Source organism: Pelobates fuscus, chromosome 7 (genome assembly GCF_036172605.1).
Source record: "Pelobates fuscus isolate aPelFus1 chromosome 7, aPelFus1.pri, whole genome shotgun sequence".
Classification (NCBI taxonomy): domain Eukaryota; kingdom Metazoa; phylum Chordata; class Amphibia; order Anura; family Pelobatidae; genus Pelobates; species Pelobates fuscus.
The window spans coordinates 19,498,760-19,518,855 of NC_086323.1; positions in this window are offsets into that span (position 1 = coordinate 19,498,760).

The window sequence follows — 20,096 nt, forward strand, 5'->3', positions numbered from 1 at the left end:
TAAACACACACCCCTTAATTAATCCTCACTCCCACTTAATTAATACACCCCCCTTAATTAATCCACACCCCCTTAATTAATACACCCCCTTAATTAATCCACACCTCCTTAATTAATACACCCCCCTTAATTAATACACCCCCCTTAATTAATCCCCACCCCCTTAATAAATACACACCCCTTAATTAATCCTCACTCCCCCTTAATTAATACAGCCCCCTTAATTAATCCACACCCCCCTTAATACACCCCCTTAATTAATCCTCACCCCCCTTAATTAATACACCCCCCTTAATTAATACACCCCTTAATTAATACTCACTCCCCCCTTAATTAATACACCCCCTTAATTAATCCTCACTCCCCCTTAATTAATACACCCCCTTAACTAATCCACACCCCCTTAATTAATCCACACCCCCCTTAATAAACACACACCCTTTAATTAATCCTCACTCCCCCCTTAATTAATACACCCCCTTAATTAATCCTCACCCCCCTTAATACACCCCTTTAATTAATCCACACCCCCCTTAATACACCCCCTTAATTAATCCTCACTCCCCCTTAATTAATACACCCCCCTTAATTAATCCTCACTCCCCCTTAATTAATACACCGCCTTAATTAATCCACACACACCTTAATACACCCCCTTAATTAATCCACACACCCCTTAATACACCCCCTTAATTAATCCTCACCCCTTTAATTAAACCTCCCTCCCCTTTAATTCTTTAATTAATCCATTATCCACCCCCCCCTTTAATTAATTTAGCCCCATCACATAAAATGACTACTCACATTTTGATGATGCCTTGACCGACTGGGTGCCTCACCGCCCGGATATTGGATCCTTCCGCTGAATATCCGTGAAGGCGGGCTGACGCGCTGCGCACAACGTAATCACGTTGCGCAACGCCGCGGCCCGCAACACTCCTCCCCCTTCTCATCCTTGAAGTAAGTCCCACCGGGCCGCAAAGGTGCTGCGGCTGTGCGCAGCCGCCGCAGCGTAATGATGGGGGGTGACACATGACACTGGACGTCATGGCACCCCCCTAGTCAGTGGCACCCGGGGCGGGCCGCCCCCCCCCCACCCCCACCCCCCCCTTAGTACGCCACTGTGAAGGACCACTATATTGCCAGGAAAACAAACTCATTTTCCTGGCACTAAAGTGCCCTGAGGGTGCCCACACCCTCAGGGTCCCACTCCCGCTGCGCTGAAGTTAATCCCTTACCTCTTTTCCAGCACCGGGCTCCCTCGGCGCTGGAACTCTCCTCCCTCTTCTTCCGTCACCGGCTGAATGCGCATGCAAGGCAAGAGCTGCGCACGCATTCATCCAGTCCATAGGTCCAGTCCATTTTTTTTTTTTTTTTTTTTTTTTTTTTTTTTTTGTCCCTGTTAGGAGGATTGGGGTATATCCATTATAAGCTGAATTTGTATTATAGATGAGTTTTATTTGTGTAATTTAACCATCTTATTTATTTGTATAGAGGGAAGTCTCCTATTTAATCTAGTGTTTATGTGAATATTGGTATAAAGATATTTCACAGTATTGAATTTTAATGTCAAAAGAACTTTAGAATGAACAGTCCTGGCAAACAGTATTGCAAACGGACTTTTAAAGATGGCCGCCGGCAACCCCTGGGATTACTATCACGACCCGACGTCATAGCGCAAGGATGCCAAACAAATGCGCCGAACAGGTCTGTCGAGTACCAATGACGAATGCGGAAGTACTTTACCGGAGGGAAAAACGGCGCCAAAACTTTAGATTTAAAAACAACGGAATGGAGAAGAGCAGAATCACCGCTTCTGAAGAAGGCTGTAACGCCGAAACGCGTCAGGTGGCGATATTTTTGGTGGACTCATCTTGTTTTTAGAGAATTTGTTATTTGTGTGCAATAAAGTAACCTTAAAGTGATCCTGCATCCTGGGTCTTTTGGAGTGGTTTCCGTGTGGCACTAAAGGAAGTATCCCGAATTCTGAACAGATATCCACCAATACAGATGCTCTTCTCTGCTGTTTAGTCTGAGTCAGCTTTTAAGTGACTCAGACAAATGTGAGTTTGACCAATAAGAGGTGTTTTAATATTAGTGTTTTACTGTATTACCCTATGGTCTTTTTATCTCATTTTCAGGAATAAGTCCTATGAAGTATTGGTAAAAACCTTTTAAATATTTTAGAGTGCTCTCACCTGTTTATATTTCACTCAGTCCATAGGAAAGCATTCTCAATGCTTTCCTATGGATGCTGGCACCTTCTCACTGTGAAAATCACAGTGAGAAGTGCGGAAGCGCCTCTAGCAGCTGTCAATGAGACAGCCACTAGAGGCTGGATTAACCCTAATGTAAACATAGCAGTTTCTCTGAAAGTGCTATGTTTACAGCAAAAAGGGTTAAACCTAGCTGGACCAGGCACCCAGACCACTTCATTAACTGAAGTAGTCTGGGTGCTTAGAGTGGTCCTTTAATGCCCTGGACATCCAGTGGCAGACAGGCAGTTTTTTTTTCCATCACCCCAGGACCAACAGGTATTATTAATCTTGCATTTTTTTCTATAAAATGTTCACCCCCCCTGCTTTAAGTTCTCATTACATCTTACCATCGTGTGTCCTAGTGTAATGTTACTGTTTGCATTGGAGCACCTGATTATACAATAAAATAATTCCCTAGTAGCGCCAGCAATAAGAACCATTCCAGATAATTCTGCCAGGCTTTTATCCAAAGGTTAATAGTGAAGTTGGCAGAACCAATGCTTGCTGTGTTACAATGTCGGGAAACTTGCCAGAATTCTGCTTGCTATGTGTCTTTTGTTATTGGTGTAAACATTTTTTTTTTTTAAATCTATTCTTTCGTGATGCTGGTGGGAATTGACAATTGGAACAGAGTTCTGACAGTCGGTGCCTGAGCATTGTTTCATACAATGCGGAATTAATTTCTATAGGCAGCTGTGTTTAATCCAGCTGTGTTTAATCCAGACAGGGTTTATGATATAATTGCTTTCTATGTACAAATAACTACCAACCAAAGCTAACCTTTCTGCGTGCAGTCTGGGTTTAGTGCTAATGCTCTGCTCATCTACCAAGCCGAATTCATGCTTTAAACCTAAATTATAGCAAAGAACTATTATTCCAAACCTGCACGGAGTAGAAAACAGCTGTACAGGACAATAAGCCATCTACTGCAGGATTATAAGGGTTAAATACTAGCTCAGGCCTACCACCCAACAAATGTGATTTTCTGGTTTTTTTTGTTTTTGTTTGTTTTTTAAAGTCATTTCATGTTTCATCTTTTTAGTTTTCTCATTTATTTAACCCTATTAAACCCACCTGAGGAATTTATAAAAGGGTTACTCCAAGCTTAAAAACCACTACAGCCAGGGCCAGATTAACATAGGGGCTGATGGAGCTGCAGCTCCAGGCCCAGGTCCATGGAATAGGCCCATTTAAAAAAAATAAACATTTTTTTTTTTTTACACACTACTCTTAGGTTTGATATCTGACTGGTATTTGAGGCTGCCTGGCCGTGCCAGTATTGCAGTAATACCGGCAATACAAATGCAGGTATTTTTCTAGAATAAATGGAGACTACTCTGCAATACCAGCACTGGACAGTAGGGGTCACTGTGTGTGGAGAGAGGCAGGGATAGGAAGTTACAGCATATTCCTGCCTCTCTCTACTACTTACTGATCCGTGGGGGAGCAGCAATACAGCACAGAGTCCAGACAGCAGCTCTACAGCTCAGCTAAGAGAGGGATGGGGGGAAAGGCAGCAGGGACACATGGGGGCACTGAGACACTAGGGGACACTGAGGCACTAGGGGACATATGGGGACACTGAGACACTAGGGGAAACAGACACTAGGGGACAAATGTGGACACAGACACTAGCGGACACTGAGACACTAGGACACATGGGGACACAGACACTGGGAGACCTGGAAACACTGAGACACTTGGGGACACTGGAAAACATGGGGACACTTAGACACTAGGGGACACTGGGACACATGGGGATGCTGAGACACATGGGGATGCTGTGAAACATAGGGACATTGGGAGACACTGAGAAATTGGGACACCGAGACAAAATGTCCCCATTTCTCCCAGTGTCCCCATGTCCCCCATCCAGTGTCGCTAGTGTCTCAGTGTCCCCAAGTCTCCCAGTGTCTGTGTCCCATGTCTCTCAGTGTGCCTAGTGTCCCCATGTGTCCCAGTGTCCCTATATGTCCCAGTGTTCCCATGTCTATGTCCGCAACTGTCCCCATGTCTCCCAGTGTCCCCAAGTGTCTGTCTCCCAGCCAGTGTCCCATAGTCTCCCGGTGTCCCCATGTCTCTGTGTCCCTAGTGTCTTAGTGTCCCCAAATGTTTCAGTGTCCCCATGTCTCCCAGTGTCTGTGTTCCTAGTGTCTCAGTGTGCCTAGTGTCCCCATGTCTCCCAGTGTCCCTATATGTCCCAGTGTCCCCATGTCTATGTCCACAACTGTCCCCATGTCTCCCAGTGTCTCCAAGTGTCTGTCTCCCAGCAAGTGTCCCCAGTGTCCCCTAGTCTCCCAGTTTACCCTAGTCTCTCAGTGTCTGTGTTCCCATGTCTCTGTGTCCCTAGTGTCTTAGTGTCCACAAATGTTTCAGTGTCCCCATGTCTCCCTAGTGTCTCAGTGGTCCCCATTTCTCCCAGTTTGTCCCCATGTCTCTGTGTCCCCCAGTCTCTCAGTGTCCCCGGGTCTCTCAGTGTCCCCGAGTCTCTCAGACTGAGACACACTGAGACATTGGGACACTGGGAGAAATGGGGACACTGAGACACTGAGAGACTAGGGGACTGGGCGACATGGGGACACTGACACTGTGATACATAGGGACCCTGAGACACTGGGTGACTTGTGAGACTGAGACACTGGGAGCAATCCATCTATACAGCAGATTCAAACTGTGAGTAGTCTGTTGGTGATTTTACAGAATTTTCTCTGATGTCACTCCTTGTGATTATACAAATGATTAAGGCTGGTATTTTTTTCCAAGAAAGGTGGCAACCCTAACTACTCTTCACATACTCTTGTTTAAAGGAGCATTATATGGTCAGGAACACAATCATGTATTTCTGACCCTATTATGTTAAAACCACCACCCTGGCCCCTTCTTGCCTCCCTAAGTATAGTAAAATATAACTTGTATTCAAGTCTGCAGCTGCTGGCTCTGCCTCTGAACTGACTGTCTGCTGACATCATCAGAAGTGGTGGTCTGAGCAAATTACAATACTTCCCCATAGGATTGGCTGAGACTGTCAACTATGCAGATCAGGGGCAGAGCCAGCACAAGTCCAACATAGCCCTGGCCAATCAGCATCTCCTCATAAAGATAAATTGAATCAATGCATCTGTATGAGGAAAGTTCAGTGTCTGCATGCCGAGGGTGGAGACACTGAATGGCAGTGCTGCACACTAGGAAGCCCCAGGAAGCACCTCTAGAAGCCATCTAAGGTGTGCCCAGTGGAGTTATTTTCTCTGAAAAGACAGTGTTTACTGCAAAAGGCCTGAATGGAATGATTCTACTTATCAGAACAAATACAATAAGCTGTAGTTGTTATGGTGACTATAGTGTCCCTTTAAGTTTGGAAGCTTCAGATGGATGTATGGGAACAAAACTTGTGTGGACTGGCTGACAATAAAATTAGTTTGGGTAATGCAGACGCTGGTCTCTCTAACACTGTGGCATGTCCCCTTTCTTCTACACTCACTACATACACCTTCTCTGTCTCAGACTATATACCAGGAACTTCTGCCTGCTAGTAAGAAAGTAAGAAGACAAGTGGACATGTGAGTGCTAGGGGACCGTCCTTAGAAAGCATGGAGTGAGCGCATTTTAGGATACATTTATGTCAAGCTCAGGGTGCTGCCTGCATAGTATGCCCTTAGTTGGACAGCCTGCAGGATTGGCTGGCAGCCTGACATGCATTCATGCCAGGCTGTCCTTCAAATTCTTTAGACAGACATGCCCCCTTTTTGGGAGGCATGACTGTTTTAGTGTTTTTGGTCAATAAGATCCCGTAATTAGGCCCATCATAATTGTCAGCACCAGGCCCAGTGTGCTCTTAATCCGGCCCTGACTACAGCTCGCTAGGAGTACCATGACCCCATTTTTCGGTAATGGGGCATACCATTTTGCATCTTTTTTCCCCCTTTACTGGGTCCTCGCTAGGTGCCGAGGGTCCTCCAGTGGCTAGTGCAGTCACCATTGAATGCAATGCTGTATATAGGAATATGCACATAATTGACACTAGCCAGCCTGGAACGCTTACGGTATTCCAAACTGGCTAATGACGCTCCTATGACTCTGACCGAGGTGGTGTTACGCATATGGCAGACAGCAAAGGTGTTAAACTCTGTATGTGTAGCGTTTAAAAGCATTCACACATACAGACTCCAAGCATCATGAGTGCGTCCAATAACAGCGCTTGGAGTAACCCTTTAAGATGCAAGATAAAGTAATGGGAGAGTGAGCGAGCATCGGCTGTGAAGAACGCTGGGGTGCCGAATGCTGGGAAGCTGAGGGATACCCGAGATTACGGAGGTGGAGTGGGGGAAACGCCTAGAGACAGCTGACATGGTTCGACCATCGTTTTGTGAGCTCCTCCGTGGCATGGCTGGCCCAGACCCTGTTTGGTCGAGTAGGTGGAGACTGCAAATCATAAAGTACAACAGAAGCCACAAAGCTACCTAAATGATGTGAGTGTGTAAATGATTTACGTAATTGATTTAGTAGCTGGGCATACTTAAAAATCTGCTGAAAAGCAAATGCAAAGTAACTAATCCATATCTAATCACTCCAATGCTCATTGTAATTAAGCTGGACTGGTAATCCTTGGAACTGCTCTTCTGAGTTTAAAGGAAAATTTTTGCCACTCTCTCATTTTAATTGCTTTCCGTGAGAGAAGCTTAAAGAAAATCTCGTTTAGATACAACTGCTTATCAGAACTAATGACCACCCACAGATATTAACTAGGGATTACCCCATACAATTTCATGCCCCTTCACCTGCAAAATCCAGGGGGACATCGATACTAATCAACAAGGGATTATCTTTCACCATTCATGCCCATGAAATTGAAGACCAGGGTCGTTATGTCTTTATAGTAAGAACGATAAACAATATTGTGTTGTCACGACCACACTTACCTGGGAGTCCCCTACCGTGTCTCCGTCCACAGCTACAGCAGTTCCCCCTTACTGCATGGTGAGGACTCTGACTTGTCCGACCGCAAGGACAGATAGCAGGCATCCCTGTGACACGTGGACTCAATGCCGCGGCTCCCCACACCACGCTGCAACCCACGGGAAGCTCTAGCCGAACCTACGTGTAAACTCAACGTACTCTAGACGCACAAGAGCCCGATAGCCAGCTTCTTAAAGGGACAGAACATCTGAAACAGCTCAAAGGCCTAATCACTGTCTGAACGCTCCTGGAGGAAGTCCTGCACCCAGGCAGACTTTCTCCATTATAGATTCATGCTGCGTTCATACAGCGCAGCCCTTGCCCTTGCCAAACAGTCATACATTTCCTCTCTCATTAGTTCATGCTCCCGCAATCCCAGATGTCTCTTTGACACCTTTAATTCCCTTCTCTGCCCTGCTGTGGCCACCCCCCAAACTAACCTTACAGCTGATAGCTTTGCATGTTACTTTACCAACAAGATTGAACAGCTAAGGAAACAATTCTCCCCTGCTTGCCGTTCTCTTTCTCAACCACACATAAATCATGCCTTTCCTACCCTTCAGACTTTCTCCCCGGCTACTGAACATTCCTCTCACCCCACCAGTTGCCCGCTCGATCCTGTCCCATCTCACCTCATCAGATCTCTCTCCCCTTGTCTTGTGCCTACCCTAACACACATCTTTAACTGCTCTCTCTCTTCTGGCACTGTTCCTGCTGACATGCCACTGTAGTACCTATCCTGAAAAAAACATCTCTTGACCCGTCCTCCCTGTCTAACTACCGTCCCATATCCCTGCTCCCTTTCTCATCAAAGCTTTAGGAAAGACTTGTCTTTACCCATGTGTCTCGGTTCCTCAATTCTAACTCTCTCCTTGACCCTCTTCAATCTGGATTCCGCCCTCTCCACTCTACTCATACTGCTCTTATCAAAGTTACTAATGACCTAATCTCAGCTAAATCCAAAGGTCACTACTCCATATTAATTCTCCTTGACCTCTCTGCTACCTATGACACCGTTGATCATGCTCTCCTCCTTCAAACTCTTCAATTGCTCGGTCTCTGTAACTCTGTCCTCTCTTGGTTTTCCTCCTATCTCTCCCAACGCTCATTCAGTGTCTCCTTTTCCAAGGATACCTCCTCCCCTCATCCTGTCTCGGTTGGAGTTCCCCAAGGCTCTGTCCTTGGTCCCCTCCTATTTTCTCTTTATACTGCCTATTTTGGCAAACTTATTGCGTCTTTTGGATTCCGCTACCACCTGAATGCTGATGACACTCAGATATACCTCTCCTCCCCAGACCTCTCACCTGCCGTCCTGCAACATGTCACTGCTTGCATTTCTTCCATCTCTGACTGGATGTCCTCCCGCTTTCTGAAACTCAATTTCTCTAAAACTGAACTCCTTGTCTTTCCTCCTCCTAATACTGATCCTCCTCTATTGCTCTCCCTTCAATCCACATATGTCCATCCCTGCAAGCGCGCTGTCTTGGCGTCATACTTGACTCTGGCCTCACCTTTGAGTCTCACATCCAGTTTGTTGCCAAATCCTGTAGGTTCCAACTCAAAAACATAGCCCGCATCCGCCCCTTTCTTACACAAGATGCTACCAAGGAGCTTGTCCATGCTCTAGTAATTTCCTGCATGGATTACTGTAACCCATTCCTGATTGGTCTCCCCAAAAGCTGTATTGTCCTGCTACAGTCTGTAATGAATGCTGCAGCTAGACTGATTTTCCTCTCTAGTCGGTCCTCTCACACCCCTTTGCCAGTCCTTACATTGTTTCCCTGTATCCTATAGGAGTCAATTCAAAGTGCTAACCCATACATTTAAAGCACTGAACAATTCTAGCCCCTCTTATATCTCTTCACTGATCCATAGGTATGCCCCTCCTCGTTCCCTCTGCTCTCCCCGTGACCACCTCCTGACCGCTGCTCGCACCTGAATGGCCAACTCGAGCTTGCAGGACCTCTCACGGGCGGCTCATTTCCTATGGAATAGCCTGCCTACCGCCATCAGACTCTCCCATAGTCTTCAATCATTTAAGAAGGGCCTTAAAACCTCTACCTTACATACCTGTCTCTTGCTCTCTCCTATAGGACAGTGCTTTACTGTGCTCTTCGGTATACACACTTCTGTGAATCCTGTCAACATCCAACCCATTACCTATTTGCCTGTTGTACCTTTCCTGAACCTGCGCTGCCTGTCCATGACCTTGGCTTAACCTGACTACGAGATTGTCTTATCCTTATTTGGTACCTAACCTTTGTCTCACTACGGCCTCTTGGGCCCCACCTGTCAAAGACCCAACACCTGTACATGATAGCTAACATATACGCTCCCACCACAAACCAACGGAATTTCCTGCACCAGGTCCTACTTAAACTATCCAAAATTCAGCAAGGGTGGCTCATAGTCTGTGGTGATTTCAATCACGTCCTGGATGCAAGGGTAGAAACAACCCTATAGCCAAAGAGTACACAGCACAGACCACTACACCGCCACTGTAAATCAATACAGAAACTACTCTCCATATATCATTTATATGATATATGGAGGCTTCACCATGCAACAAAGAGGTTGTACACCTTTTATTCCAGAGTACACAACACCCAGGGCTGCCATCAGAAATTCTAGGGCCCCTGACACAGCTTAAGATCTGGGCCCCCGGGGCCAGCCCCGAGTCCGCCCACAAGGATGAAGTGTGTGTGTGTGTATAGTGGATGCGGTATGTGTGTCATGGATGCAGTGTGTATAGTGGATGCGGTATGTGTGTCATGGATACAGTGTGTATAGTGGATGCGGTATGTGTGTCATGGATGCAGTGTGTATAGTGGATGCAGTATGCGTGTCATGGATGCAGTGTATATAGTGGATGCAGATTGTACGTTTTGTGTAATGTATGTAATGTTTGTATGCATGCATTAGATGCAGAGTGTGTGTGTAGTGAATGCAGGTGTGTGTATAGTGAATGCAGAGTGTGTGTTTTTGTAGTGGATGTAGTGTGTTTGTAGTGAGTGAAACGTGTGTATAGTGAATGTAGTGTGTGTGTGTGTGTGTGTGTGTAGTGCAAAGTGTGTTTAGTGAATGTAGTGTGTGTGTAGTACAAAGTGTGTTTAGTGAATGTAGTGCGTGTGTAGTGCAGAGTGTGTTTAGTGAATGTAGTGTTTGTAGTGAGTGCAGATAGTGTATAGTGAATGTAGTGCAGAGTGTGTTCAGTGAATGTAGTGTGTGTGTGTAGTGCAAAATGTGTATAGTGAATGTAGTGTGTGTGTGTGTGTAGAGCAAAATGTGTATAGTGAATGTAGTGTGCGTCTGTAGCGCAAAGTGTGTTTAGTGAATGTAGTGTGTGTGTGTAGTGCAGAGTGTGTTTAGTGAATGTAGTGTATGTGTAGTGCAGAGTGTGTTTAGTGAATGTAGTGCAGAGTGTGTTAGTGAACAGTGCAGGGGGCAGGAGCTGCAGTGGGAGCAGGGGGGTAGGGGATGCAGTGGGAGCAGGGGGGTAGGGGATGCAGTGGGAGCAGGGGGGTAGGGGATGCAGTGGGAGCAGGGGGTAGGGGCAGGGCCGGTGCTAGGATTTTTAGTTACACAGGCGAAGATGCATTTTGGCGCCCCCAACCCTCATTAAAAAAAAAAATGCATCTTCACCTGTGTCTTTCCTCCCAAGCCACAGGCATCATTTTTCAGTCACACAGTCAAAGTCATACAGGTACACTGTCATACAAAGACAGAAATAATCATACAGAGACATACAGACACATACAGTCAGAGACATACAAGCAGAGATATACATGCATACAGAGACATGCAGGCATATAAAGACATACATGTATACAGAGGCATACCGTCATACAGACACATACATACAGACAGGCATACAGAAACATACATACAAAGACATTCAGGCACATACATACAGACATACAGGCATAAAGAAACATACATACAGAGACATACAGGCATGCAGACACATACATACATACAGAGGCATACCGTCATACAGACACATACATACATACAGAAACATGCATACAAAGACATACAGGCATACAGAGACACACACATACGTACATACAGAGACATAAAGGCATACAGTTACATACATGCATACAGAGACATATATACAGACATTCAGAGACAAACATACATCCAGTTACATACATGCATACAGAGACATACAGAAACATACGTACAAGACATACAGACACATACATACATACAGAGGCATACCGTCATACAGATACATACATACAGACAGGCTTACAGAAAAATACATACTCACACACAAACTCACAGACACATACTCGAACACACACACACTGACAGACACACATACTCACATGCACACACACACTGACAGACACACATACTCACATGCACACACACACTGACAGACACACATACTCACATGCACACACACACTGACAGACACACACACACACACTGACAGACACACACACACTGACAGACACACACACACTCACAGACAGACACACACACACACTCACTGACAGACACACACACACTCACTCACACACACACTGACAGACACACACAAACTCAGACACATACTCGAACACACACACACTGACATACACACTCACACACACATACACACACAGTAATTAATTATCTAAATTAAATTTAAATTTCCCACCCAGCCTCCCTACCTGGAGTGCTGGCGTGGGTCTTTCATTGGTGGTCCAGTGGGGCTGCTGGGAGGCGTGCGGCTGAAGTTGATTAGGAGGCGGCGAGGGAGCTCTCTGATCTCTCTGACCGGCTCCCTCGCAGGCTGTTTTCTGATGCCGTGGGAGCCAGAATATGACGTCATATTCCGGCTCCCGCGGCATCAGCAAAAGGCGCGCGAGGGAGCCGGTCAGAGAGCTCCCTCGCCGCCTCCTAATGAACTTCAGCGCCGCTCCGGGGATCCAGGAGGTGACCAGGCAGGAGGGAGCACTTACCTCCTGCCGGTCACTGGAATTTTGCGCCCCCAGAGCCGGTGCGCCCTAAGGCGGCCGCCTGTGCCGCCTTATGGACGCGCTGGCCCTGGGTAGGGGATGCAGTGGGAGCAGGGGGGTAGGGGATGCAGTGGGAGCAGGGGGGTAGGGGATACAGTGGGAGCGGGGGTAGGGGATGCAGTGGGAGCATGGGGGTAGGGGTGATAGGGGATGCAGTGGGAGCAGGGGGGGTAGGGGGTGCAGTGGGAGCAGGGGGGTAGGGGGGTAGGGGATGCAGAGGGAGTAGGGGATGCAGTGGGAGCAGGGGGTAGGGGATGCAGTGGGAGCAGAGGGGTAGGAGATGCAGTGGGAGCAGGGGGGGTAGGGGATGCAGTGGGAGCAGGGGGGAAGGGGATGCAGTGGGAGCAAGGGGGTAGGGGATGCAGTGGGAGCAAGGGGGGTAGGGGATGCAGTGGGAGCAAGGGGTAGGGGATGCAGTGGGAGCAAGGGGTAGGGGATGCAGTGGGAGCAGGGGGGTTAGGGGATGCAGTGGGAGCAGGGGTGGTAGGGGATGCAGTGGGAGCAAGGGGGGTAGGGGATGCAGTGGGAGCAAGGGGGTAGGGGATGCAGCCTCCCTACCTGGAGTGCTGGCGTGGGTCTTTCATTGGTGGTCCAGTGGGGCTGCTGGGAGGCGTGCGGCTGAAGTTGATTAGGAGGCGGCGAGGGAGCTCTCTGATCTCTCTGACCGGCTCCCTCGCAGGCTGTTTTCTGATGCCGTGGGAGCCAGAATATGACGTCATATTCCGGCTCCCGCGGCATCAGCAAAAGGCGCGCGAGGGAGCCGGTCAGAGAGCTCCCTCGCCGCCTCCTAATGAACTTCAGCGCCGCTCCGGGGATCCAGGAGGTGACCAGGCAGGAGGGAGCACTTACCTCCTGCCGGTCACTGGAATTTTGCGCCCCCAGAGCCGGTGCGCCCTAAGGCGGCCGCCTGTGCCGCCTTATGGACGCGCTGGCCCTGGGTAGGGGATGCAGTGGGAGCAGGGGGGTAGGGGATGCAGTGGGAGCAGGGGGGTAGGAGATGCAGTGGGAGCAGGGGGGTAGGGGATGCAGTGAGAGCAGGGGGGGTAGGGGATGCAGTGGGAGCAGGGGGGAAGGGGATGCAGTGGGAGCAGGGGGGTAGGGGATGCAGTGGGAGCAAGGGGGTAGGGGATGCAGTGGGAGCAAGGGGGTAGGGGATGCAGTGGGAGCAAGGGGGGTAGGGGATGCAGTGGGAGCAAGGGGTAGGGGATGCAGTGGGAGCAGGGGGGTTAGGGGATGCAGTGGGAGCAGGGGTGGTAGGGGATGCAGTGGGAGCAAGGGGGGGTAGGGGATGCAGTGGGAGCAAGGGGGTAGGGGATGCAGTGGGAGCAGGGGGGGTAGGGGATGTAGTGAGAGCAGGGGGGGTAGGGGATGCAGGGGGGGTAGGGGATGCAGTGGGAGCAAGGGGGGGGTAGGGGCTCCCAAAACCCTCCCAAACCTTACCTCTCTGGTGGTCCTCTTCTGAAGGAACCTCACAATGCTGACACGGTGCCTGTAAGTCTGCTCAGGGCAGCTCCGCACAGCTCACTCTGCACTGTGACTGGTGATGTCACTTCCTGCAGAACCAGCCGCAGGGAGCTGCCCTGAGCAGTGTTACAGGCAGCTCAGTGAGGCTGTGTTCTGAGACAGGCACACTGAGGGGCAGCCTAGTGGGGTCTTTGGGAGGGCCCTTTAGCTGTCCCTCAGTGTGCCCTGCACGGAGGAGATGATTAGTAGCAGCAGGGGCCCGCGGACGGCTGTGCGGGCCCCTTGCTGAGTGCAGGCTGGCTGGGGAGATTGTTTAACTCCCCAGCTCAGCCATTACTTACTGCAGCAGTATGTGGGGCTCGGGGCCCCCCAGGACCGCCGGGCCCATGACAACTGTTATGGTTGTCATGCCCTGATGGCGGCCCTGACAACACCTACTCCTGTATAGACAATTTCCTTATGCTAGGCTGTGCACTATAGGGGACATATCATGGCCAGACCATGCTCCGGTTATGCTGTAACTCAGGGACCAGTATGAATATAAACAACACAGCCCATGGAGACTGAACGTCTTCTACACAACACTGCTTTTCTTCAGGAACTAGGACAATCCCTAAATGACTTCACTTACAATGGCACACAAGGCAGTAGCTAGAGGCATATTGATACGTAGGGCATCCTATTTAAAAAAACAATCTTGTGCTAAACTCTTGTCATGGCAACAAAAACTGTACCACCTCAATGTCAAGAACCAAATGCACCCAACTGCGGTGTTATGCTCTCAAATTACCTCTATTACAAGGCAAATCCACCAACAAGCATTAGACTTGGTGGGATTTTAGCTGCACCATCTCAAAGGTAAACACTACATGCAGGGCAACAAGGCAAACAAATTACTGTACAATTACTTAAATACCTCACAAGCGAACCGGAAAATTGACTACCTCCTGGCCAAGAATGGTTCCAAAATTTTGATACCCAGAGAAATTAGCAACGAGTTTGCAAGGTATAACAGTGCCTTATACAATTTTAAAAGTGACCCAAACTCGCCAGAACCATCGGAGAACCATATAAATGCATATTTAGACAAGATCAAGCTACCCACACTAAGCCCCCAACAAAGGGAGATACTCAGTGAGCCTGTTACGACCCAGGAAACAACAGAGGTCATAGACGCGCTCCCCATGGGGAAAGCAGCAGGGCCAGATGGCTTTGCCAACACGTACTTTAAGAAATAGCGGGAGACCCTGGCACCCCACTTAGCTAGAGCATACACTGAGGCGATCGCTACAAACACCATGCACAAAGACATGCTCTTAGCACATATCATCCGAAACCTGGAAAACTACCACACATTACCCAAAATTTAAGTCCAATATTCTTCCTGAACACGGACGCAAAGATCTTTGAAAAGATTTTGCTCTGAGACTAGGTAAAATATTGCCACATATCATCCATATGGATCAGGTGGGATTCGTGGTTGGGAGACAAGGATCAAACAACACCCGTGTGACCTCATTCACAGCCTTAAGCACAAGTCCATAGGCGGTGGCTTACTGACGTCTCTGGATGCGGAAAAGATATTTGACCACTTCCACTGGAAATTCCTAGAGGCGGTCCTGGCCATATTTGAAGTACCAGACGAGTTCATGGTGGTGGTCGGTGCACTTTACAGCTCTCCAATGGCTCAGATCCTTAATGCAGGGTTTGTGTTGGACCCATTTGACGTGTCTAACGAGTTTTGGCAGGGTTGCCCCTTATTGCCCTTGTTGTATGTCATGGCACTGGATCAGAGACCACCCACACATCCACAGGTCTCCCTGATCTATAGGCTGCCTCCCCTCATCCCTCACTTACCTGATCTATAGGCTGTCTCTCCCCCCATCCCTCACTTCCCTGATTTATAGGCTGCACCCCCATGCCCCACTTTACTGATCTATAGATGTCACGTCTAAACATTTGTTATGAAGGAACACAACTGCAGATTTTGTATAGTTTGAATATTTATTAAAGAAAGTAAAAGGTAAAGACTTTAATTCCAATTTATAGGTACTGTAGCTTTAAGTAGTAAACGATAACTGAAGTCCACAATTACAGGCACTGTAGCTTTAAGTAGTAAATGATAACTGAAGTCCACAGTTACAGGCACTGTAGCTTTAAGTAGTAAACGATAACTGAAGTCCACAATTACAGGCACTGTAGCTTTAAGGAGTAAACAATAGTAAATTGCAGACACTGAATCAATAAGGAGTCTCTTAGTAGAGTTAACGGTTTAGGTGATAAGTAATTACAATAGCTGTTCCATACTTTAACTGAAGCAAGACAGATGCAGATAACTGATATGAAGTATGAGTTGAAGTTAGCTGTAACGGGATTGTTTTTACCGAAGGACTTTTGGAGACAGGTAATAACAGCTTTTAGATGAAACTCTTATCACATTGGTTTTACTTAGCTTCCGGCACATAGAACACTGGTTTCCCGAGATCTCCTCAGAGGCGTATGAAGAGTGTTTAATCTTTAGTCGTGGATGAGGAGAGGTGAAGGGAACTTTGCAGAGTCTTTCAGTCCGGTCTGGTAGCAGAGGCTTTCACAACGAAGTTGTAGCCGGGTTGTGAGTAAGGAACGTAGTTCAATAATCCAGCCCTGATCAGCTGGTGCAGTCAGATTAAATAGGCAGACCGTGTCATAAAGGGGTGTGGCTAGGCTCCGTGGAACCAGGAAGTAAGAGGATACCATAGTTAAGGCATGACAATAGGCTGCCTCCCCTCATCCCTCACTTACCTGATCTATAGGCTGTCTCTCCCCCCATCCCTCACTTACCTGATCTATAGGCTGTCTCTCCCCCTCCCTCACTTCCCTGATTTATAGGCTGCACCCCCATGCCCCACTTTACTGATCTATAGGCTGCCCCCCATGCCTCACTTCCCTGATCTATAGGTTTCCCCCCATGCCTCACTTCCCTGATCTATATGCTGCCCCCATGCCTCACTTATCTGATCTATAGGCTTCCACCCCTTGCCTCCCTTCCCTGATCTATAGGCTGCCCTCCCCATGCCTCACTTCCCTGATCTATAGACTGCCCTCCCCATGCCTCACTTCCCTGATCTATAGGCTGACCCCATGCCTTACTTCCCTGATCTATAGGCTGCCCCCCATGCCTCACCTCCCTGATCTATGGGCTGCCCCCCCATGGTTTCTGTTTTCATCTAGATCAAATATATGGGCACACGAAGCATCTGAGGAACATGTTACCCCCTTAACAATACCTCTTCAGAAGTAAAATGCCAGCATGACTGAAAATATCCGTCATGTGTGTCAAGGAGGAGTCCGCAATCTCCAATGTATCACTTCTTTTTTAAATTAAAAGGTTTATTGATTCTATTTCCTGCACCTGTTCATGGTGTAGTGGTGCGAGCTACAAGCTTTGTAAATCTTTTTGAAAAATCACTATAATTATGTGGTTTTATAGTGTGGGGGACATGTCTGTTTTTGATAAAGCTTTCTTTTTGGGAGATGGAAATACAATGAATCCAGTTTTTACTGGATAGAGTTAAACCACAAAGCTACTTGGTCAATGTGGGAAGCAAACACAGAGAAAAGCAGGTATTTATCTAATCCATGAAAAGATACACTTATCTACTACCTGTTAGAGAAAGCACCAGGTTCTCTTATTGTCTGTGCTGCATTGAAAATGCAGATGTTCTCCTGAAACGCAGGCAATCAGGGGTGATTTGCAATGTTTGATGTTATTGTGCAGTAACACACAGCATATTCCTTCCTTAGGAAAGACTTGCCACTTGTCAGGCTCTTGTCTTGATGGAAAAATGTAGATGTGATTTCAAAACTGCTTTTCTGCTTTAGCGGGTTATATATCTTGCATAAATAGACACACTCGGCTAAGGTTCAGATGGTTGAGGATTATGTAGACTTTTTCATATTTGGCTGCATGACATGTGCACAGTCGTTATTCGGCATGTGCTAACCCATAAATGAATGACACTCAGACACCAATTTTCTGTTGGAGTATGAAGTCCACAGCTTTATTAATTATAAATATAAATATATAATTTAACAATTTAGGGTCATTGTCACAAGTACTAATTACTTCCGACCTTCATGCCCAATACCCCTGACAATGACCCTACCAAATAACAATAATGAACATTCCAATAATGCATAACGTTTTTACACGTGGCCTACCAAAGAGGCCCCAAAACCATATGTTTAACCGTAGGTGTGTACCCCAGACACACCTACACCCCCAGGTTCGTAGCCACCAACGAGCTAGAACCTACCAACCACTTTTTCCTTCCGGCCTATTCCAGCCTAGACCTTGGCCTATCCCCATTCTATTCCACCTAAATCCAATTTAACCCACGCCCTATTCCGCCACAGCATGTGACTTGACCACCTTAAGCTCATGTGCGACCCCCACCACACATAAATAGGGCCCGGGCAATCCCATCCTGAAAACCTAAGTTAAGAAAATCAGAGCCCACGTCCGACAAATGCACCCCGTCTTTCCTGAAATACCCCGTCAGCATGACCTCCAGTTCACAGTGCCTCACTACCACCCCGCCAATCTGGCGAATGAAAATCGCCATGATCTTATTGACCTTTCCCCTACATCTCGCTACAGCGGCCGGGTCCCTGGCGTGTCTCCAATTAAAACGGGGCACCATTTCGACCAAACAACTATCACTCCAGGGACCAATTCGCGCAGCCGATCCAGATCTTTCTTCATCCTCCTCCACAGTTCGCGCTGGGGTATTAAACCTAGGCCATTCCCCCCACCGTGAACCAATACCACGTTTGGGATAAACCTCTTACCAATCCTGGGGAACAATTCCATACTAATACTCTGCCAACTGAAACCCCGGAACCCGAACCACGATAGGACCGCCGTTTCCCTAGGAAAGCCCAATTGCGTTCCATTTCTTCTCACTGCGGCCCTCTTCTGTGCCCAGTACACATATGAATGTCCGATCAACCACACCAAACGACCTGAAATAATAAAAAACAGTAAACAGCAGAGTAACTTGAAACAGCTAAAAACGCCCCATCCCACCATTACACCAACCTATCAGGCCTCACATAGGAGCGGAACCGAATAGATTCCCACCTCCCAATCCGCTTAATCTGCTCGTCGCCCAGACCTAGGCGTGCTGCCTCGGTTGCTGCTCCAATTCGGAAAGAATGTGTCCTGAACTGTGCTGGGTCCAGGCCTAGCTTAAGTAGGCCCTAGCGAAATACCCTCACAAACTGAAAACGGGATAACGCCGTCCAATCCGCATGGATGAAAAAACAACCTTCCTTTTTGGGGCGGATTTCCAAGAACCTGGCCCCGCAAGCCACTGGGCAAACCTTGGACGCTGGCAGATCAAACAATGTCACCAAGCATCCTTTACCAAAAACATCCGTTTTTGAACGCCCCAACCTAATCAGCACCCTGTATTCGCTGATTACCACATCCCCCCCATTGTAGCCCACCAACCCCTACTTTGTTGATGCTAATCAGTTCACCGATTCGGAAAGCCCCAAAAAAGGCCCACGCAAACGCCCCAGAAAATAAGACCACTTCATAGTTTGAGGAACATAAGGAAGGTAGCACTTCCACTAGCCCCTGCAGCACTGCAAATGACACCGGCCTCCTCGTATCCACTGATTTTTTGCCCCTTTGAAAACCGCGTACTGCCTGCCTCACCATAAAGTGTTTGGTTATGTCCTCCCATCCGTTAAACTTGAACAGGAAAGCCAGCGCCGACAAGTGCCTGTCTAGCATAGACGGCGACACCTTTTTAGCGAATAGTCGACACAGTACCCATAACAGCACGTCTAGCCGCCGACCTGCGGAAAGGTCCCCACCCACTTGTACAACAGTCTCATCCCATTCGTGCCAAACCTTTTTGTATGCCGCCCAAGTGCCCGGCGCCAAGGAATTCCTCACGAACTCCCCAGCATGATGTCCCGAGCTGCCACATTTCCTACCGACATGCCAGACCCTCCTCCTGTGCTTCTGGCGCCGCTTCCCGAAAAAGTTCCCACTGTGAACGAGACAGTGCGTCAGCCACTTTGTTCAAGAATCCCGGTGTTAAGACCTGCAGTGGTGATGGTGCTGCGGTCTCCTGTTTCTTTCCCAGCTGCTGAGTATTAGTGATTATAGCTCCAGCAGGGGGTAGAGATGAATACAGCTTCCCAGACAATCTTTCCCAGTAGATAGAATATTCCTTCCCCAAACATGAGCCAAGACTTCATGAAGGGTGTAACAGAACTAAAGCTTTATTGAAACAGGCTGGCTTTTATGGGGGATCCTCATGCAAGAACAAACATATTACCAATCCTCCCAAAACAAACATATTACCAATCACTGTACAGTATTTTCTTAATACACGCCCTCCCTCTACCTGGG